This window comes from Parus major, chromosome 12 (genome assembly GCF_001522545.3).
Source record: "Parus major isolate Abel chromosome 12, Parus_major1.1, whole genome shotgun sequence".
NCBI lineage: Eukaryota > Metazoa > Chordata > Aves > Passeriformes > Paridae > Parus > Parus major.
Window position 1 is genome coordinate 12,658,666 of NC_031781.1, and position 23,524 is coordinate 12,682,189.

The window sequence follows — 23,524 nt, forward strand, 5'->3', positions numbered from 1 at the left end:
TCCAGAAATCCAACTTGTTTGTGTTATTAACAACCAGTAGGACCAGACAGTCCCTACAGAAGGCAGAACCAGCCAGACTGATATATGAGAAACCAGGGTTCCACCTGTTCAGAAGGAGACAAGAAGCCATTTGTTTCAAGTATACTCAACTTCCCCAAACCAGAGGGGTTTGCATCCTGTCTGACCTATGCTTGGTGATTTCCCCAAGCCCCTGGGCAGACAGAGCTCTGTCTTAACCCCCTGTGTTCAACCAGTACTGAGTTACAAATACCTTTCTTCAGAACAGATACTGCTAAATGGGACTGTGGTAACTGGCTGCACCCCAGCACTGCCCTCTCTCTTTTTCAGTGTCACACACTCTAACAAGCTCCAGCTTCCCACTTTCAGCAAAGCTGAGGGCCAGGACCTGAAGATGAGGAGAAGACATTGCCAACTCAGGTCATGGGGCACTTCAAGGGTCACTGCTCTGCTGCCTGTTGAAGCCTTCCTGGCAATGCTTATCCTCCTAGGAAACCCAAATGCATGAACATTCTACATGGAAACAGTAAACAAGTGCAACAATCCTCTGCTTATTGCATTCATTTCCCAGTTATTCACCACATAAAGACACTGTTCAGTTAGAATGCACAGATTAAACTGAGCAATAAGATAATGTTAAGGACTTCAGAGCCTTTCAGAAAGCTCCAAAAATTTATGTTTATTTTTGAGATACCTTAATTCCTGTCGCAAGGGGAAAAAAAAAATGCCCATTCCTCAGCACAGTTCAATTCTTTTCAGCTCTGTCAGAGTTATTCCTGTTTGGTTTTGTTATACTCCAAATTATTACAAAAACATTGCTTCAGGATCTAGCTGTTGGCACTACAGTATTTCAGCTTCCACTCTTGCTTTGTAGGTGAGCATGTTCCATAATTAATTCAACAGTAATAGTCAAGAAACTAATGCAAAAATGCAACTTTTTTTTTTCCTGTTAAAGACATGAGCCCCTATTTCTGAAACATTTACAGAATCTGCACCAGTCATTCTTATCTTTTTTATGGAGCTTTTAAAGATTGACTGCATTAACTAATTAATTTGTCTTTAACTAATTTATCTACTGACCAGAGAGAAACTGACACTGAGAAATTATTAGTTTGGAGGTTAAATTTATTAAAAACAGTACAGTAGTGACAGAATTTAATCATACTTTTCATGAGAGCACGGAAACACTCACAGCTGCAGCAATTTGTGATAAATCCATGGAGAGATTCTATGATGGGAGTGGAATTAATTTGTGTCACCCCTAAGAGTATATGTGCTCACTCAACAGTACCTGTATTAAACAATATTAAAAAACACAAATTGAGCAAACCAAATTAACTTGTTGTTTGAGTTAGCACGTGATACATGCCCTTCAATATCCAGATACAGTAATGTGCATCACAGGAGAGGTCAGAATGACCAGAACATGAACCAGAACTGTCTTTATCTATGTGAATGCACTTGAGTAAAGAACCCAGCAATGCAAAAGGACAGGGAAGAGCCACTGAAAATACACCACCAAGCACAAACCCCCACCCAAAATCCAATCACTACATCACTCTGGAAACCACCACCAACTCACAAGTGCAGCAGAAGAGGAACCTCTGGGCCCGAACAAAGAGAGCAGCAATGAGATTCCCAGATCCTGTGGCAAAGAAATAACAGAGAGCATGAGAAGATGGAAGGATGAGCTGCTCCAACCACAAGGACTCAGGCTTCTGCAGCAACCTGATTTCTCCACTCAGCTGTTTTCTGGACCTTAATACAAGAAACCCTGAATAAATGAGACACACGCCAAAGAAAGCAAGGATCTAACTATCCAAGAAACTGGTGTTCTTTTTGAATGGAGGATGAAATAAACACAGCTTGGAAGGCTCTTTTGTTATTAGCTCTTAAGAACACAGTACTGGCCTTGTCACCATGTTGAGGTGTGTGGTACACAACGCCTACAGCTCAAAGCAAGAGCTGCTTTTGCAGTTTATACACAGATAATCCAAATGGCTTCAATGTGAATCCTGAAAGAACCAGTGACAATGTTGTGGTAACAAAGTTTACAGCGTGCATTGTGCAGTTCTGCCCAGAAGCCAAGGTACTCACGTTAAGGAGACCATTTGTAAAAGGGAGATAATATTTTGTCCAGCTTTTGGTATTATTGGCAAGGTAACTTCTGTGTGTGAGCAGGAAGTTGCACTGCAGCTTATGACAAGAGCCACATTCGCTAGGTGGTAGTGTCAAACAAATAATAGTCCTGCTAACAACTAGAAGGAGCTATCAAGACAAATCAATACAAAAAGAAATTACAATGCTTATGTAAAACATTATTGTCTATTCATTGAAAAATTACAAACCACAGAATACAACTGATCTAGCAGCATGGCCAAATTGTTATTGATTTGCATTAAGAATTTTTCCCTACTTGACATTTTTAGAATTTTTATATAACTGTATATTAAGGCTCATAGTGAAGATGAGCTTTATTATAAATTCTATGCATCTGCTGAGATATGCCATTCTGAAATTAACTGTCTTGAAACTTATATTTAGAGCACATGAAAGTAATTCAATTTCCCAATATTAACTCTTCTTACATCAATACCAGAATTTAAGATAGGTTGCATTCCTGCTCATGTTGTAGAACAAAATCAAAAGTCTCTTTTCTGTGGGGCCAAAGAAACAAGTATTTTTTAAAAAGTTTTTCAAAAGAAGAGATTCAGCTGAGAAGGCTAACATTTAAGTTACTGAATAACTGTGGCTTACATTCTAAATAAATGTAGAACGTCACCAAAACTTCTGAAGTTTAAATCATGAAAATGTGATGATTACATCTAATGACACATCATTCTCTTTTTTTTATATATATAAGCAATTCAAGTCTGCTTTAATAAGGATTTTGGCATACAATACAGACATCTAACATTCAAAATAGACTATTGACCTCAGGGGTAGCTATTCAGCCCCACAGGTACAGCAATGATCAATTCAAGAGGCAGGCCAGCATCTCTGAAGATGATACCTCTTTGTAGAAACTCTGATTATGCAAACATGTAAATTAGCCTGGAGAGAAAGTTACAGTAATGGGGGGATTCTGGAGAGTGTTACACTCCATTATGATGGAGGTTATCAAACACTAAGAGGTTTGTTTCAAACAAAATTCATTACCATTATAAAAAAAAATTACAGTTATTTTGTCCCCAGCTGCTATAATTTCCTGTTGAAATGAAAATTCCTGTGTGATACCAAATGATATCTATTTGACAGAATTTGAGAGATACATTACACATGTAGCTCAGTACACATGAAGCTCACTGAGCTTCACATGAGCTATCCTCAAAACTCAAAAGTGATCTAGTGATATTGAACACTACAGCTATTATTTTTTTTTTTTGTGAGGGAATTTAACTTTTACGCTTCACAAACCACTACACTTCCTGATTATTCCGAGTCCTTATCACTAAACAAAATTTATCATGTCTTTTGTCCTCCGTTGTTAATCTCATACTTCCACACAAGGAATTAATCAGAGAGCAACAAGCCAGTACCTCTGATATCTGATATCATTACTGACATTTCTTTATTATCAAGAAAAGAGACTATTTATCAAAGCTCCAGCTTCAGGTTTTACAAGCAGCTGACAGAACCATAGGTCCAGCTTCAGAAACAGAACCACACTGAGGGGGCACATAAAAACATTTGTTTTCATCATTACCTGATAATCTACATGCTCATCTGGACAATTCTAGACTCGTAGGAGCATCTAGCTTGGCCAATATTTGCCCTGTAATATTTTACCTGCTGTAGAACATTCAGGTCACTGAAGCTGCAGCCCCTGACCAGGAAAACAGTGCAGTGAGAAGGACACCCAACACACCCCAACCAGCAGAGAGGACAAGGCCTGGTGCAGACAGGCCACAGCTTAGCAAGGGAGGAAAATTAAATTATTGTCACAGAACAGAACACAAACTGGGGCAAAGCAAACAATGAGGCATTTTGGGGATGGCAAAGCACAGAAGTTTCTAAAAGAAAAAATTGCAGTGGGCTTTGCTAATAATGTTGGGGCTTGTTTTATTAAAATCATCAGTATCTTTGGTTAGACAGGCCTTTTCTTCAAACTTCTTTTAACATAAAAAGCAAATAATAAAAGACCACAAAATTATTGTTTCTTATAGCCCCGTCTGCAAGCTACCTGAAGTTAAAACACAGAAAGAATTAAATATCATATGTTGTAAAGTTCTTTTTATCTGGTATTTCACTTGATACTCAAGGAGAAAATTGTGTGCTACTCTGCAGATGCTCCTAAACTAAATTTCCTTGTTCAAATTAGAAACTTTGACATTTAAAATGAATTTTAATAGGGTAATAAACTCAGGATATTTCATAACTCTATCCAAGATATGAGGCATCTCTGACCTACTGACAGCTTAGACTGAATGAAAGTCATCATTAAACACTCATGAAGCAGCACACCAACAGACACTTTGGAGTGAATTATTTGAGTGGTAATGACAAATATGAAAAAAAAAAGTTCAGCCTCTTATTAGAACTACATTGTGATATTGTAATTCCCAAACTCAGTACAGATATATGAGATGCGTTATAAATCGGCCCAAAGCACCCAGTAATTCTGATTTCTGTGTACAAACTGGTGATTAGGAACATTTACAAAATCTTCCTAGAAACCAGGCCAATGTATAAAAGAGAAACAGACTTCTCATAAATCATACAGAAAAAGGAAAGAGAAAATACTCAAAGTTCTTCATACAAGAAATTTAAAAGTTCATTTTCTAAAAATTATGTCAAGTACAAGGGAGATGTCCATACACCATATACACCAGTGCAGCCTGGTTTTATTAGCATTTCAATAAAAAAAAAAAGTCTTATAATGAGTTGTTCCATAGGCAAGTGCCAGCCCTGCTGCTTAGCATAGGAAAGCCCATCCCTTCATCCCCATTCCAACATAAATATTAAGTTGCTTCAGCTCCACTGATCTGTACCAGTAACAGAGGAAGAATCCTGAAACTACAAAATCTCTCAAGTTGTCACTGATAAAATGAGACAGGTTGGTAGAGATTTACTTGGTTTAGAAACCAAATTAATTTTCTGCTTTATCAAAACTGGATTTAAGCAAACAGTCTCAATTGAACACTATAGCTTTATAACAAATTCTGAGTTTATTGTGCAGTAAGATGGTGCAACAGTACCATTCAAAAAAAAAAAAAAAGGAAAAAGAAAAAAAAACAGAGAAAAAGAGGATTAAGGGAGTGAAAATGTTCCAAGAGAAAAGACCTTCATTAGTACCATAAGTCTCCACTGCAAAAATACTCAAAGCAACTGTACACCAAGTAAATCAATCTGATCTGTACCTTGCCCAGAATATCTATCAGTTTGTCATTCCTATTGCCATACTTTGAGGGGAGACATGCACTCCGTGCACAAAACACATCACATTTGATGAGACCTTTTAAAGGTCAGGATTTTATTTAAGAAAGTGATTCAGTGCTGGTTACTGAGTTACTGCTCAAATGTAGAGCTGATTCACTCCTCTATGCCATAATCTCAATGATGAAAGCAAATATGGGAACTACTTCCACCTGACTTTCTGTGGAAGGAATATAACATATTCCTGAATTAACAAAGTCAGAAAAAGCCTGGAATAACCCAAGATATAGAATATGCATTTCTGCAGGTATCAATAACGGAGTTATCACAAGAATTGTGTTAAAAAATTAGTTCTTAAAAGCTGAGATCCAAAACATGGCTTGATAAAGGATTAAGCAAATCAATTGTCTGCAAAGCATTTCTAAATGTTTGCTCTGTGGGTGACCATGAAAGAGAATGTGTTCCCAAAATGCAGGCTTTTGACTGAAGTTCAAGCTGTGCATGTTTTCCAACAAATCTCATTCATAGAGGTTTAAGATAAAAGTCAGATTCTTAAATAACTAAATTCCAGACTAAGTATCAAGAGAGGAACTTAAAGCCCTTACTGATGCTTGAGAACCAGGTAACCCCAATGGGCCATGACATGATTTGTGCTTTGACTGTCTGTTAGCAGGAGCTTTCCTCAGAAGATGGGACAAGATTGGGGAACAGTGAAACTTAGAACCAACCAAAAAATAAAACCACCATTAAGAAATGAATGGCTGCAATCCCCTGGCCAGCTGCAGATAAACAATCACCCTACAGTTCTTCCCCTCAACACACAAACAACAATGAATCCTCCAGGTGTCAAGGCAGGAATCATTTGGTCAAAAGCTGTACCTAAAATACCTGCATTAGCATCAATCATGTACCAGAATGTTTCTTTCTCTCAAGCAATACTCCTTCCAACTCCCCTAATTAAATCTGCCTATTCATTTTACAACAGAACAAAAGATTCTGACAAAGCAGCAGCAGCAGTCAGGATTCTTGAATTATTAAAAGTTTTTTGGTACATATTGATAAGTACACGTTTCCAAATTATTCTTCAAGATAGAAGAGACAGAGTCGGATACATAAGGAAATACTCACAAGTGTAAAAATACAAACATATGCACACAATATGTGTGTGAGCAAGGAAGAAGTCACACCAGTAACAGTGAGGAATTCAGACTGCATCACATGAAAAATCTGACAACCCTGAAAATAAATATAACGTATATAAACCTTTTTAAATTACTAAAATAGGCATATTACAATCTATATAAGTATAAACATCACAAAGTATTAGATCCAAAAGCAGAATAACACTTTTCAGTTTGAATTAAATACTTGCATAAGCTTACTTTGTAATTAAACACCTTCTGGCAAACCAGAAAATATCCAGCAGAGAAATATAAGGAGACATGATACTCATTTTGAAGGCAACATCAGAAAGAAATCTGGAACATAGCATAGATGCTAGTGCATTAACATGAATTCTAGTTCAGAGATTCAAAACCATTATCAAACTTCACATCAGCTAAATAAAATGAGGTTTTAATGAAAACTTATTTCTTCATTTTGCATATTTTAATTGAGTATAAACACTCCTATGGTATCAACAGTGATAACACAGCAGAGTAGCTGTTTCCTCATCATTTGACCAAAAATTAGAATATTAAAAGCAACACATATTGAAATGAAGAATATCTAAAAATAACGTTAAGAAGTTTTTTGACAGATGCCCTCATTGCTTGTGCACCATGAAAGTTGGTTTTTAAGAAAATGACATGAATTTTAAGAGCCAAGGAGCATCAGCAATGCTGCCCCATTCCCATTGCCCTGAACGTCAATAATGACACAAGGGCCAGATCATCAGAACTACAGCGGGGAAGGTGTTTCAAAATAAACAGGAGAATTTGATTTACAAATCAGGACTATAATATACTGAGAAAACCAAAACCAATGGGGATGCATTCTTGAAATGAAGAAAGATGAAAAGCTTTAAAATAAAAAAATCTGTATATTTTGTTAAGAAAAAAAAATTTGTATTCATAAATGTTGAAGTGAGAAAACAACCATTAAAGACATGACCCCTGATACTTGTTCCTGTCCAGTTTAACTACCTTTTTTAGTTGGTATTTAAATGGAAACTGAAAAATGAACAAGACAAAAAATAGCATTACATACACATGCAGCATAATTCCACAGTATCTGTCTCTTGTTTTGACTTATCTAACCAGATCAGTGATTTCAAGCTTAGCATTCCAATTTGTTATTGTCAAAATGTATTTGAAGAACTAAGAAATAATCTAAACTAAATGCTATTTTATAAACCATGCCTATGGATAAAATAGAATTTCCAGATTTTCATAATTCACAACTTCTTTTTTTCTAGCACTGCCTCTTCTGTTTCTTGAAAAGACTCTATTAAAAGTTCTGTCAATTTAGGAAATTCTCATTTTGGCTAAAACATGCCTTTGTGGTGCCATCTTATTATTATTTTATTTATTAGCAGCAGCAGCCTGATCAGGCTGGAGATGTCAAAGCTTTTATAAGTGTTACAACTATTTGAATTTTTTTTTAATAAGCACTAATTATCAAAAATTGCACCTTTACTCAGCTAAGCTGAATTACCTGTTTACCACCCATGAGGGCAAAAAAATCTCAAAGTATTAGGCAAACTTCACTGAAAAAGCAATAAAAGAATAAAGATCTAAAGACCTTTAATAGTCTCAAATGATTAATTTGACATGCACGAAGTCGAAAAATTTGGTTACAAAAAGACACAGTTTTATAAATTAGGAAATTTGTGTTACATTTTTATTGAAGGAATTAGACTTCAATGGCCAATCTATACAATATTCTGTAAATCAGCAGTAGGCCCTAGCAACAAGAACATAATGGCAGGGGATTTCACAGCCTCATCCTGCTAATTGAAAGGACCCGACCTCACCAGGGTCGTGCACTGCAAGTCACAACAGCCACACTGCAAATTATCACTGCTCTGCAGCCACCACTGTCTGCCACCTGTAAAGGGAATGGAACTAAACGTGCTACACTCTGGTGATTAAAAATTAATATTTCCCAGCCTATGTGGATTTTAGAAGCTTTAGAAACAGAAAAAGTTAAGCTAAGTGGGTTTTTGCCTACAATTCAAAGTTACTTAGAAAGCACACTGTGCCACGTATTGTGGATGCTGATAATCAGGTTAGACCTGGAGCTTTCTGGGAGGTGACAAATGAAGTTTGTAAGCAGGAATGTATTTACACAGCATTGACACAATGTTCCAAACTTTATTGTGCAATTTGCCTTTACTTACAGAAATACTAACAGTGCAGTCAATAAAACTACTTCAGCTAAAAACCTGATCCATACAACAAAGGGTAAGAAAAGAATCCTATTACATATATAATTACATATGTACCTTAACGTGTAATTTTAGGACACTCAGCCCCCAAGATTTTTCCCCCAGTCTTGAAAAAAACAGCATTCCAAATATATATAAGTAATATATGCGACTGTTTGAAGTAAACTTTCAGTTCCCTGTAGGTACTTTTCCTCTGATAATGATACATTCAGCATATGTATATACTGAAAATTCTACATTGCTGTTCTTGGCATGTAATTAGGGGCAAAGGAAAATGTACAGGACTAGAATCTTAATTGTTGGTTTAATAACCTTTATACATCTCATTTCTGAATGCTTTTCTTCCTCTCTGGAGTGGCTTCTAATGTCAAACACTGGTATTAAGGTGAGTCATGGTTACCGAAGAGGCACAGAGAAGGCACATGACAAAATTATTAATTATGGGGAGGGAAGGAGGCAGAGTATTCTTTTTACTCCATAAATGTCCTTGTAAAACAGAACATTTAATACTGAAGTCAAATATAGTTTCAGAAGTCAATAGCCACTAAAGTCTTACTGCTGTCAATAACAGTTGAGGATTTAAGAATGCCTGCCATTTAAAAAAAACTGTTGCAAATGTGATTTTTAGAGGGCATTGGAAATTTTTGAGAAGTCAGAAAGATTTACATTTTTTGAACTATAGTAAGAGAAATTGGGCAATTATTCAATATCTAAGATATCTGAGCTATCCATCACTATATAAGATAGTGAGCTAAACAGCTTTAATACAGTAATTTAAAATACACTCTTACATGCTGCTGGCAGTTACTGTTCATTTTTCAGATTCATTCCTTTCACACCAAATGGTAAGAATTGTACCAAGGCCAACAGAAGAGGCAGACAGCACTGTTTTCTGCTAAACTGAAATGTAACACTTTATATTCTAACACCAAGAGGTTTATTTGTAAATAATACCTTAAAACAACAGGACAGGGGAAGTTTGGGGTTGGTTGTTCAGGTTTGGGGTTTTTTTGAGGGAAAGAGAAAAAGAAAAAGAATTGTGGTTTTACTCTTATTCATTTTATCTTTAGTAAATTACCAGAGTTATACAAACTTAAGACTATTTGTTAATGCTTTTTTTTTATTTTGTATTTTACTTGCAACCAACTTCCCACATTACAAAATAAGCCTAAAATAACTGATCTATGAATGTAGTCTTACAGATGATGTTAAATTATTATGCACTACCTTGCAGTGATAACAATATGCAAAGTAATCAAAAGCTAAAAACAATAGTGACAGCTAAAGAACATTAAGTTCATGAGCACCATCCAGGCTAAAGCCATTGAAAACATTTTCTTCCTCTGAAAACTCTTGGAGACTGCTCAGTGTTCACAATCCTAATGGAACCTTAGTACAAAAAAGAAGCATTTAAAATAAAGATAACTGCAAAAATGCTAATACTTCTTTCATTCCAGAACAACCACTACAAGCACACTCACCTGCTTTAAGCCAATTCAAACAAAATTATTTTCTAAGATGAAAGATTCTGAAAGTGCTGAAAACTCTTCCTCCCGCTCCCTTCTCCCAAAGATGAGGAAACCATGGCACACATTTCAGTGGGATCTCACCAATGTAAGAACATGTAACATATTCTAAGTAAACTCCTGTGGAATGGGACAATTCCACAGGAGAAGTAGAACTTGAAAAGTAAATTAAATAGCTTTGGGTGTTTCTTTTGAATTCTCGGTGGGTTTGCACATTTGGATCTATAGAATTTTTAAATATAAATTAACAAAGTAAGATGAACAAGCCATTATTATGAATATTAAGTGCAAACTGCACACAACAACTGAGAGGGAAAACCTATTACAAAACACCAATATAGCCACAATTCTTCATTACATTTTTGCTTTATTACAGAAAAAAATATTTCCTAAAATTTTATTTTTGGGAAAATTTGGATTATTTTCTTCTCATAGTCTATCACGTGTCCAGAAGAAAACATAGAATGTTATATTAGAAGAAATGATTAAATGCATTAGAGATATAATTGAAATTACAAACATAATTGAAATAACATTAGTTTACATCTACTGAGAATCTTTTACATTTTATTGTAATATATGCCACAGAAACATGTATTTGGAAAACAGCATGGCTCCTTATAAAGGCAGCACTCTGCTGCATAAGCTCCATCCCAGTTTGCCTCCCATTTTTTCCTTTTAAGCAGTTATGAATCATTACATAGAGACTGGCACAGCAGGGCTAGAGCCAGAAACATTAATTGCCTCCAGGCACCGAGTCATGGTCTCCTGCCTGCTGTTGTTCAGCACACCTCCACAGCTTCACACACATTTCTGTTCTCTTCCTGGCAGAATTGGTCACTGCACCCACCCAGCTTTAGCATCCCTCCCAGTTCCTGCACAATCCCCTCCTGACAGCCTCACCCCGAGAAAGTCCCACCCTGTTCCAAGCTAGTGAAGGTTAGGCAGGGGTGATTTGCTTCACAGACCTGGTGTGCTCAAAAGACAAAAGGAACAATGCCAACATGAACAGCCCGAGTCCTTACACAGTGACTGCCTGTACTTCAGATTGTTTCTCAAACTGTCTCAAGTTGAGGAGACAAATTCTGCATAGCAAAAGAAGGACCTTTAAAAGTAATGAAAATACAGCAGCAGATTTTGGGTTTGTTTTTCAAAAAGCTACAATGATTTTAATAATTGGAAAAAAACAAAGCGCTTGTTCCTGTAAAGCTTTCAAAGAAATAAAAGCTTTATTTAGAAAATTATATATCTCATCCCACAGCAAAATCCAGTAAGTCCATCTTTCAAGCAAATTCACACTTGCAATTAAAGCCTTTTAACCAAAACCAAATAAATTCTGAAACAATGCAATGCTGATCACACCCTACACTTCCCAAAATCCCACCTACAACAGAAGTTCCAGATTCAATTGATCCAAGCATCAGTTCTTTTTTAAAGTTATTTCAACAGAAGTTCCAATTCAGGTGATGCTATCACCAGGAGGACAGTTTCCTTTGCTACAAAAGCCAAACTATGACACTGCTATAACAAACGTAAGGAAAAATGGAATAAAAAGAGAGTAAGACCTCTAAAATTTAAAGCAACAAGCACAAATTTTAGCCAGGGGTCAACACTGACCACTTGCTGTGTATTTCCCCTTTACCCTCCTGGGTGTCACCAATTGGTTTTGGTCACCCAGTTTTTCACTGTTTTACAGTTCCTTTCCTTAGATCTCGCTGTGCCTTCCCTTCCATAATTCTCAGGGGTATCAAATACAAACTCTTCAGCATAATCCCAGTAAATATATGTAGTGTTTGATTCTTCTCACCTGTCAGAACACATGCACAGAACACAATTGTTTGTTGGGGGTTTTTTTTGGTAAAAGAAAACACAAAATAATTTTAACAGATCAACTATAACTTAAACTTCCAAAATAAAATATTTTCACTAAAACTTTAAAACAATCTGATGATGTTTTTGTCTAGGAAACACTTTCTCTGCATTATGAAAAGTCTATAGTAACCTGCATTCAACTACTTAATTTTTTTTGCCTGATACAATCCTACTTTTTACAAACATCAGAATAGTTCACTCTGCCAAGGAATTGCATTTATGAAAAATGCATGTTGTGAATGCCAAAGGCCGTGTTTTTAGAATGAAAAAAAAAAAATAAAAAATCCAATACATCCTTTAAAAGATGACAAATAGTCTTTACGAAAGCCATTCCTGCTCTTTCCATTATGGAAAAAGAAATCACAGTGGGAATACTAAGCTCAGCATATATTTGGCAGCTCACTGACCAGACAGGCTATTAACTATATAAAGGGCTATTTCTGAACATTTTTTTCCTTAAATAAAGTTTTGATTTTTCAATGACTGAAATGCAGTGATGAATGTAAGTGCAAGCTGCTTATTAGAAATGGTATCTCATCATCCCTGCACTCCATTTTTTACCATATCTCCTATATAAACTGCATTTCTTCTGTAGATTCCAATACATCCCTTTAGTCTAGAACTTCCTTCACATTCCTTAACATGTCTTGTTCCCAGGTATCCCTTTTTTATTTTCTACAGCTTCCCACCACCTGGCTGTCTATTCTTCCACCATGTCTGTTTAAAAACCTTTTATTAGATCCTAAAGCCTCAGCAAGTTGCCTCCACTGCCTCTTTAAAGGCAGAATCTGTTCTTTCATTAAGCGAGCTCTTCTTGTGTCACCCTGCAGCAGCAGTCAAGCTCTTTGTGTGAAAGCAATCACCTCTGACCTTACCAGCAGGAGAGTTTGTTGTGATTGTTGGTTTGTTGGGGTTTCTTTCAACATAAATATAAAATACAAGAGTGAGAAAAGGGTTTTTGGTTGTTTTTTTTTAAATAATGGAGCAAAAAAAAGGGCTTGATATTTATGATGAGCCCTCTGCTACCAGCTGATAGCCAGCAGCATTCAGATGGACTGGGCCTAAGTTTTTTTATTAATTATGCATATTAGAGGGATGTGTCCTATCAATAAATGAGACTTGAAAATGAAACAAAGCACCTCAAATTTAATATTCTGATAGTATTTCCCAATACTGAGTCATGTTTGATAACACTGGAAAAGGCTCACTGAACTGGAGATATGAATAGAAATTCAAAGTGACAGAACAAAGTACTGTGCGTGATCACTTATAAAAGTTTAACATCTAAAAAAAGTCGGCCCAGTTTGCCCAAGAGCACACAACATGACCAATGTAAAAATTCAGTTAAGATATGAGTTTTTAGGATTTTGTTGTTTTTTAGCTTTCAGTAATGTGGTTTTGAAGGAGTGGGGAAGATAGGGAGTTTTTCTGTATTTCACTGGATGAAATTTCATATTCTTTTCACAAATTCTTTTCCTTGCACTATCTCTTCCTGTTTTCTGCATCTGTGTTCAGGCAGTCAAGGGACCCAATGAGCATTTTCAGTGAAAAGAGAAAGAACTGATAAAATACTACATCCTTTATATTCTTTCCAGCCATCTGTCTCTCCACAGATGCAAGAGAGCAAAAGTTTAAATTGACTCTACTCTGATAAATACTGTTACAACAAAACAATCCACAGGTACATTATTTTAACCTCTTAAGAGAAAATAAAATTCAATTCTTTCAAAGTTCATTTTTGTTTCCCTCCCATGACACCATAAACCAACATTGAATGAAGGTTTTAAAAGCAACTTTTTTAGAATACAGAAGAAGGATAGTGTAGAAGTTTGTATCCTAAAGTATTTTTTGCTGATCATTTAAATAATTCATTTTCTATAGTACAATAGACAAATTAAGAATGTGATATTTTCATTTGCTTTAAAGACAACCTAACTCATTCAGAAAGGACAGGGTGTGTGGATCTAAGGCAGGAAATACTTGGGATTGGTAAAGATTTTACAAAGAGCTGGTAAACATATTATAAACATTGTAAATTCAGGGCAAATCTTTTCTGCTCTGAGCAGCCATTTGAAACAAGAGTTCTGCTTTGTGGTTTGAGTGAGAATGCCCCTGACTCCTCCAGGAGATACTGACACCAGTAACAGGACAAGCACTTCTTGTCAAAGCAGCAGATAATGGGGGACAAGGAGTTACCCCAAAACAGCCAAATCTGCAGGATCACAATTATCCCAGAGAGCTCATTCATTTGGAGCCTTGTCTCCAAATGCCCGATGGAGCAGACAGCTCTGCACAGCCCTGGATTCCGGGCTTTGGGAGAGCCAGGGATTAGGCAGAGCACACACACAGCCTCCCTCAAGGCTTCCTTCTGTTGTAAGAACCTAAAGCAGTGCAGCTCGTCTGCCTGCACCCTGCTAACCTCTAATTGAGATTTCCTAGCAGAGGTATAATTTAGATGAATGAGATCAAAGATTCACAATTTATTTTCAATGTCAAGGGAACTGAAAGGGTTTTACTAACTCATGTACATAGTGGCCCATTATTTTAAAAGGATAAAAACTTCCTTTCTAAAAAAAGTAATTATACCACTAAGTATTGAAATTATTAGATAAGCAATACCTCAGCATAAATGCAATACAGAAGCAATCCTAAAGAAACAATCACCATTCATCCTTTTGTGTTGGATGCCATCAGAGAGCAGTCTCCTTTGCTTGATTTGCAGAAGCAAAAAGGATGGAACCAGATGCTCCCTTCAACAAAAGGTTTCCACTGAGTATGATTACTCTCCAAATCAATTCTCTTCAGAAGTGGATCTTTTAATTACTAATGAAAGTTAATTGGAGCTTCAAACACCACCCACAAAAAAGAAAAGTTTAATTCAAAGTTTCTTCAATCTCAAATTGCCATAATATTGGGGTTTAGAAACAAAACACATCCATATTAAGTCTTTAAAATATTATAAAAAATCCTTTTTCCTCATGACTTATTTTTCAAGTATCACCTGTCATACTCTATGTGATTTTTTTGTATGAAATGATACTACACAAGTGATAATGTATTTGAATTATAACAAAACCAATGGAAGGTTGTTGTTCTATATTTTACTGCTTTCAATATTTCTTTAGCAATCATCATTGCAGTCTGTCTAAACAATTCTCTGTGCACTGACATTCACAAAAATGTGTTTTCATCAGGAAGTTAGACACTGTCATTAGGTTTCATGAAAAGCTATACTTTTCAGTTCCTAGCCAGTTTTTTATACCTCACTGCATCATTGGGATGTGAATGCAACAGTTTTTACATCTGTCAGGTTCAGTTTTATTTACTTGAATACAAGCATTAATAACAGATTACTGGGAAACTGTAGAGAGATGATGAATTAGTTATGTTCTTATTATCCAGCACTGGAAAGGGACCAAGAGAGGAGGGTTCACCACATTCTCTGCTAAGAAATAACCTATTGATCAGCCACAACAATCATCTACAAAGCTTGATAAATGCAGCTTGGGAAAGGCAATGATTTAGATCATTGTTTCAGAGCTGATATTTAACATACCAGATCTTGCAATAACTTTTGATTTCCTAGAACTGTTTGGTAAGAAACTTATTTGGTTGTCAACAGCTACAATAACTTGAGATACAAGTAGAAGACATACTTAACGTGCTCTAAAGCCTACTACTTTTCATATTCTTCTACAAGTTTCCAGATGTTCCAAATACAATTTTTCATGCTCTCTTACATTCTTGTAGAAGTAATTGTCTATGCTGGAACCTTTCAAACAAAGGAAAGTGTTGAGGAATTTTTATCATACACCGTAAGGGGAATTAAATACACTTTTGTGCACAGAAAACACAAACGTCCTGTCTCCGATGAGAGTCTTCACCTTATAAGATTCTCTCAGGAAATGGAATCACCTGAGAATACCTGAACAAAACAAATCCAGCTCCATCACAGGTGGAAAAAAAAAGACATGTAGAGCACAATGACATCATCCTAGCTATTAAAAAAACCATAAATAAATATATATATAGATGTGTGTGTGCATATATACTTTATAAGTCTGGCAGTCATGACTATGATAAAAAATAGCCTCTGAATTTTAGAGTTAATTAAACTCAAGACCCAAACTGTAGTTTTCTCACACACACTTACATATAGAAAATATATATGTATAATGCTCCTCATTATGCAGAGCTATTTATACTTCAAAATCCATGTAATGCAAGGAAGCTCTCAGGTAAGAAATATGAAAAACTGTGGGAAAATATTTTGAATAAATGCTGTCTAAAGATTCTTTAAGTCTCAACCAATTAAGCATCAATTTCCAGAGAGTGCAAGCAGTTTTGTAAGCTTGTCACAGACAAGAGAAGTGTCCTCATTTATTCATGTCATTGACTAGTTGTACCCCAGGGACAGCTGCAGTAAGGAACCCCCATGTTCACCATCAAGTGTCATTGCTATGTAGCCCAATTCCTCATATGTTCAGAACAAAAAAGAAAGATTTTGACCCAATAAGTAAAAAGGCACAAGAAACTGATCAAAACCATGAGAGCTGAGGCTTTTTCCTCTGCATCTGCACTGCTCATCCTAATAGTAAAAGTAATGGTCATTGGTAAAGCCTACACAGACAGTAATAAGGCAGATAAACCCAACCATGAACATCTGACACAAGGTTTTAAAAGCCTAAGTCTAAATCATGTGAAAGATCAAAACGTTACTAATTGCATTCTACACATAGACTGAGCAGGATCAGGAGAACAGACAGTTTCCTTCTTTAAACTTTGTCTTTTAGTTCAGCCCTCCAATCCAGCCATCCCCCACACCACTGCTGGGATCTGCAGGATCACACCTATCCCAGAGAGCTCCTGCTGGGATTGCAGCACAGGTCTCTCTCCCTGACCTGCTCACTGCCTACTCAGCAGCAGGGCACACAGTCTGGGAGAAGGAAAGGCACAACCAGCTTGAAGCGCTGCCACTGTCACCACTCTCCCTGTATCAGAGCTGAGCTTTGCTCACATCAGCCAGCCACCAGACACCCACCTTGCTCCAGAGCTCTGCCCCTCTTGCCCAAGGAGCAAGGAATGCCAGAAAAGTTTCCTCAAAGAAATTTATCTGTGAGGCACAATCTGCCGCTCACTCACAGGTCATCTGTCCATGTTGGAGCTGGGCAGTGCTGAACAGGAATGAAAACTTACTGAAATCCACTTCAGATCAGTGCAAAGGAGCCAAGCAGACACCCTTAGCAATTAGCTCAGGTTCTCTAGAGCTGAGATCCTAATCCAAAAACAGGAAGCTTATTCAAAGCCTTTAATCTGAAAGCTTCTCTTTATATGAAGATGAAACAGCTTTAAAAACAGATTCAAGAAAATAGATGTTATATCTGCTTTGGTACTCGATATCTGAGGCTCCCTGTAGGTCTGTTACACAGCAACAGTCCCCACAAGGAAGATCTAAATTCAGGCCTAAGCTCTCACTCTGACCTTCTGACCTTCTATCAAATAAATCTTTAAGAAAGATTAATTCTGTATAGATACAATTGTTGCTAAAACAATTTTTCTTTCAGAGAGAAGCAATTTGGGGGGAAACTCAGGACATTGAGCAGATATATAAATAGCATCTTTAAACTTATAAAGAAAGACACTCAGGAAAAATTTATTGGCTAAATACATTCAGTGCCCTACACAATTAAATTCTTAGTCATGTTTACTAAACCTATTGCTATCAGTGCAACTGAAAACACCCCTGCTTTTTTCAGCATAGCAATGATATGTCATATCCAACAAGCCAAATTAGTCCTGCAACAACAGCTAAGAATTATTTTTCAACCACTAGAGTGGCTTAAGAAATACTTGTCCAGGTGCTCACATTTCCTCATCAGCCTTACACAAAAATCACCTGATATGGAAGTGTTCATAACTACAGCTCACAGACTAAATACTATTGCATCTTCTTAAACAAACAGATCAAACATAACACATTTTTCTTGCAAGTATTTTCACATGCCCACTGTCACTTAACAACAGGCATTCCTTGAGTCAAGCAAAGAAGGGAAACTTGAAGCATCTTTTAGAAACTCAAGACAATTAGAAAAGACTATGCACACTGTCCTCATTATTTTACTTCATGACATTCATGTTGTTCTGAATGCAAAGAGAACATATAACTGGGTTTGCTTCCTAATCTAAAGCAGAACAGCATGGTTTAGGATCAGTGGAGTCTGGTTCTTTTAAAGGCATTCTTAATGTAAAGACCTACAGACAACAATCCGGATCAGGAGTGCATAAACAGAGGCTCAACTGTTGCTCCATTAAATCAAGTTCCTGTTATGTCATATTGTCTTCACAGATCCAGTATGCATCATGTCTGTAAAATACCTCAGGAACAACTTCAGTTTTAACGATAGGAATAAGACTAATTCCCCTTGCTATGCTCAAGCATCTTTTTCCCTAGCAAGTAGCTATCTTTTAACTCTTCTGTGTCTTGGAGGGAAGAGGAAGAAGGTGATGGGAAAGGAAAAAAAAAAAAAGAATCTTCAGGGACATGCTGCCAAGAAGCTGAGAATCTCAAAGGCTACATTAATCAAGGAAAATCTATGCTTTCAACACTTCACAACTTTCGCACTGAAAAAAACTCAAGAGAACGAAAAAACATTCTTCCCTGGAATCTTGAAGGCTGTTAAAGCATCTTTGGTTTATCTGAATATTGTTCCTTGTAGATTTTTTTGTTCTTTCTCCTTATGTCACATTCAGTCCCAGAAGAAAATACATGGTGGTCAACTGTCAAAATGGAGTATAATTGAGCACAAATTGTAGGTAAGGATTGTCAGTCTTAAGTGCTCAATAAAAATCATTAAGATCTCTTTGAATGAAATGCTTTTAGCATAAGTTTTCTCTAACAAAATTTTAGACCTTCCTCCCTGCAAAGAAAGAAGTACTATGCAATATATTATTATAAATTTTAAAATGTGTAAGCAATGAAAATCACCATTTGCATTTTCTTCTGAAAATTACCATTTTACTCTATTTTTCCATGTATCTTTGTAAAAGTTCCTGGTGGTTCTTCCAAAAGTAGATCAATTGCCCAAATGTTCACTTCTTTGCAGACAGCAGCTGCTTCATTTCAATTGTGCAGAAATTTAACACACAAAGTTACTAACTGAACTCTGAAAGTAGCTTGTGAAATTTGCAATCATTATTTTTGTTTGAATATCCTAAATCACCTTACTTTAGCTAAATTGTATAAGCACTTAAGCTTTTTAAAACATTCACAGAGCAGAAACAGCAGAGGCTGTTTACCAAGTCACTGAATCTCTTCTACAGACCTCTGTTAGAAGCTACTTTTGGGAAATAATCGACCTTGAAGTGGTAGAAATATTTTTGCAAAGCCTGGGGCATTCCAGTGATTTAACCCTCATGACCTCACCCCAGTTTGGTGGAGTCGCCAGAAGGAGAAACTTTAAAAGGGTAAGAAGTCATTATGAGTTTAATCCTCAGAAAGCAGAAAACAAGAGTGTGACCTAGGGAGCCAGGGCTGGAAGGAGTGAGCAAGGTTTCCTTAGCAAAGCTATTTACTCTCAGAGCTGGAGAAAGCAGGAGTATTTTCCTGGAACCATGGAATCCGTGCCTTATGTCAGGATTTTCCCCTGTCAGAACACACAGGGCAGCCCACAGCCAACCCCTGAGCCAGGAGATGCAGCAATTGAGAGAGACAGACCATTCTGTATGCAAGCAAAGCCAGTTTATTGTACTAATGACCAGATTTTATAGTTCTCTAACTTCCACACAAAATTTTCCACTCAGACCCCCTTGCCTCTATTCCCTTAGCAACACAATCTTTCCAGTTATGAAGTTCTTGTTATCATCCTCTTGTGCCAGCACTGTCCTTGCTAACATCCTCTTGCACCAGAGCTGTCAGACATGATGTCTTCACTTCTTATTCGTGCCTTGAGTTTCCCTCCCCACAGCTTCCACTGTACCAGGGCCAGGAGGTCTGTGGTGCTACCCAACTCAGCTTCTGTAGCTGTCTGATCTTCTACATTTCCCCCTTTCTGTTCTACAATCATTATTTATTTTACTGATTTATTAATCTCTGAATACATTGAATCAAGCAAGGCAGGTATACCACTATAATTAATAGCATCCCTAATACAAACATTCCCATCTTAATAAAATTTTTGACCCATCCAGTGATCACCCAGTCTTCAAAAAGGCTGTTAAACCAGTCAGCTCCATCTACTATTTTTAATTTGGCTACATTGTCTTGTAAAGCTTTAATACTTACATGAATAGAGCGTGAGTGATCAGAAAGCTTCATACAGAATAATATTACATTCTATCAAAATCTTCACATCTATGTCCATGTACTAAAAGCAAAAAACCAATAGTGGCTCGATTCTGCAATGTAGCATGTCTGATTGAACCAACATTGGTCAACAATCTTGCTAAAGCAAGGAAAGTAGCATTAGTTTGTCGAGCTAACCAGCAGCCTAGTTTGTTAAACAATCCCTTTCCAGGGATTGTGCCTTTCCAGACACTGCTCCTGGAGCAAAACAGAAGGCAGCCCAATGCTGTTGTAGTGACCAAAAGTCGAGGTTATCATCATAATCAGGTGTAAACACTGAATGCTGTGCTTCCCTCTCTGTGGAAATGTATGTTGTAAAATCATGGATGGGTTGGGTGTTAACAGCAAGAGTCACCCTAAACTGCAGGGCCCTCCCTTAATACATGATGGAATAGCAGCCCAAGCTCTGCCTCCCCTAATAAACACTCCTGCTGGTAAAAATAATGGAGCATTAGTAAAGCAGGAGGTGTTGGTAGAAGTGTAATTACACCAGGCACTTTTTTTTAATATGGATTGGCTTGGAGAAACATCCCATGCTTCAGATTGGTTGGCCACAGATTACCATTTTTACAGATCCTAAAAGTTCTTCTCATTCCTGTGGCTCAAGGGCTGCATGAGGGAGATATGGAATTGGTCCCAAGCATCGGCATGATTCTCAAAATGAAGAACATGAGCCAAAAGGGGATGTGGCCATGTATAAATGTAGTAAAGGTAAGCCAATGAGACAAGTAGAAAATGGGTCAAGAGAGGCCATAGCCAAGCATAAAGTATCTTGTCCTGTTAAATTGGCTAAAGATATCCATACATTTGTTTTTGGCTGAATAACAGGCCGAGTACAAGAGGAATACTAAAAACACTAATACTAAAAATGCCTTGGCTAGCCTAACCTGAATGCTACCTTGAAAAAATACAAAAAATTTTGTACAAAATACAAAACTTATTAACAATGGCAAGCCATTGATAACTCCTGATGTTCGGGCAAACCACATCAATGCCCACACGCCAGCTGTTTAATTTATTTATTATTCTGACTGCTCCTTAAAGGGTCACAATGCCAACAGTCAGCTCTTCTTTTATGAGATGCACAATACCAAAGGCACCCACACCTTTGACACTCACACAGAGTACACACTCGATGATGCCCTGTGTGACAGGGAAAGGAAATGAACAGACCTGCAGAAAGCTCACATTCAGATGGTATTGCATTACTTCTGTCAAAAGGAGACAGACACCTCAGCTTTAAGTTAGGAACCTCCCTCCCTCCACCTCACCATACATAACTTCTACTTTATGACACTTCTGTGCAAATTCCCAAATTGAATTTTTCCCCTTGTTCACAGATTCAAGACTAATGCAGTTTTATGGTAGACATTTCAAAAACCAGATAAACTATTGATTTATGGTAATTAACCATTGACTACTTCTATAATATCATCTGCAGAAAAGAACTTATTAAACAATTCAACTGATGAAATCAACAAATGCGAGAGCCATGCAAGAGAAGCAGAGATTTAGCTTCACTGACTGTGTTCAAGCATAACTCTTAAGGTAGTATTTACCAATGCCATACATCATCCATATGAATGATCACAAACTCTGTGTGATTTCATATAAACATCTACTTTCAGCACCACATCTAAAAAAAAAAAATCTATTTGAAAATCATAGAAACAGAGTTTTAGTAGGAAGAGACCTTTGAAAGTCATCTACTCCAACTAACCTGCAGTGAGTAGAAATATCCTCAACTAAATCAGGTTGCCCAGAGCCCCATCCAAGCTGATCCAGAATGTTTCCAGGGATGGAACACCTACACCTCTGGGAATCTGTGCCAGTGTTTTACCACCCTCATCATAAAAAAAAAGTCTTCCTTAAATCCAGTCTGACCCCACCTTACCTTAGTCTAAAACAATTAGCCCTTGTCCTAGCACAACAGGTCCTGTGAAATAGTTTGTCCCTGTTCTCTCTTATAAGCTCCTTTTAACTGGTACAAGTCCACAAGAACATCTCCCTGAAGCCTTTTCATCTCCAGGCTGAACCACCCCAGCTCTCTCAGCCTTTCATCACAGGACAGATATTCCAACCCTCTGATCATTTTTGTGGCTCCCTCTGGACCCACTCCAGCAGATGTGTTTTAATACTGGCAGAAAATTTACTTGGAAATCTTATGCATAGGGATAGGATAGCAAACTGGAAAAAGAGCTGTTGGTTGTTTTAAATTATACAGGACTTACTATTTTATTATTACTGCAGTATTGCCCTCCAGAACACACACCCTCAGAGACAGCCACATGTGTTCCCAGCCTTGGCAATTGATGCAAGATCCCTTGAAACCAAGATTCTTTCAATCCATAGTTGTCCTCACATTACACTTCAACACACATTATACATAAACACTAAGATAAGATAGATCAGATCCAACCCAAACCACTCAACTTCCAACAGCCAATTTGCTTGCTGTCCTAAATAACCTTTTGGGATTTTGTTTTTGCATCAGAGAAGAAAATCCAACCACTGGGAAATCGCTTAGCTTGAGAAATTTCCACAACACTGAAGTCACTGCTACTCTGAAACTGCAGTAACTATTTGCAAGAACTGCCATGAGGAGTGCCATTCTGTGTAGCTCCAGACTTGATACCTTTTACTTCTGTGCCTTGGGGTCATTTCCATTCAGGGAGAATTACTGTCACTTTTATTTCAGGTGGATTTCAAGAAGATTAAACCTTATTGACAACCATCCTGCTTTTCATCTGAATTTGCACAATAATCCTCATTCTTCATAAGGGAAAAAAAAAAGAATCTGTTATCCTCTATACACAGAGGATGAAGAACACTTCATGAATAGTCCTCAAAATTAGACAATGTTCTATTCACTGCTCCTTTAAATATTACTACATACTTAAATAGAGGTAGAAACCAGATTAGCAAAGGTGAGTTCACCTAGAGAGAGTCTGTATTAATGAAGACCTAATACCATAAATCTGGTGCACATGGCAGTGTGAACAA

General features: G+C 37.0%; 1 protein-coding gene across 5 annotated transcripts in view; it reads right to left on the reverse strand.

The window, feature by feature from the left end:
• The window catches only part of FHIT (fragile histidine triad diadenosine triphosphatase), a 530,102-nt gene that overhangs the window by 462,446 nt on the left and 44,132 nt on the right, over positions 1 to 23,524 (reverse strand). For 3 of the 5 annotated variants that reach the window (XM_015641001.3, XM_033517493.1, XM_015641009.3), the window contains one exon: positions 1,601 to 1,663. The exons of 1 other annotated variant lie outside the window; for it this stretch is intronic. The gene's annotated coding sequence lies outside the window, so the exon portion shown is untranslated. Of the gene's footprint in view, positions 1 to 1,600; positions 1,664 to 20,461; positions 20,481 to 23,524 lie in introns of those variants that run through there. One more of the 5 variants, XM_015641004.3, reaches the window with a different exon arrangement.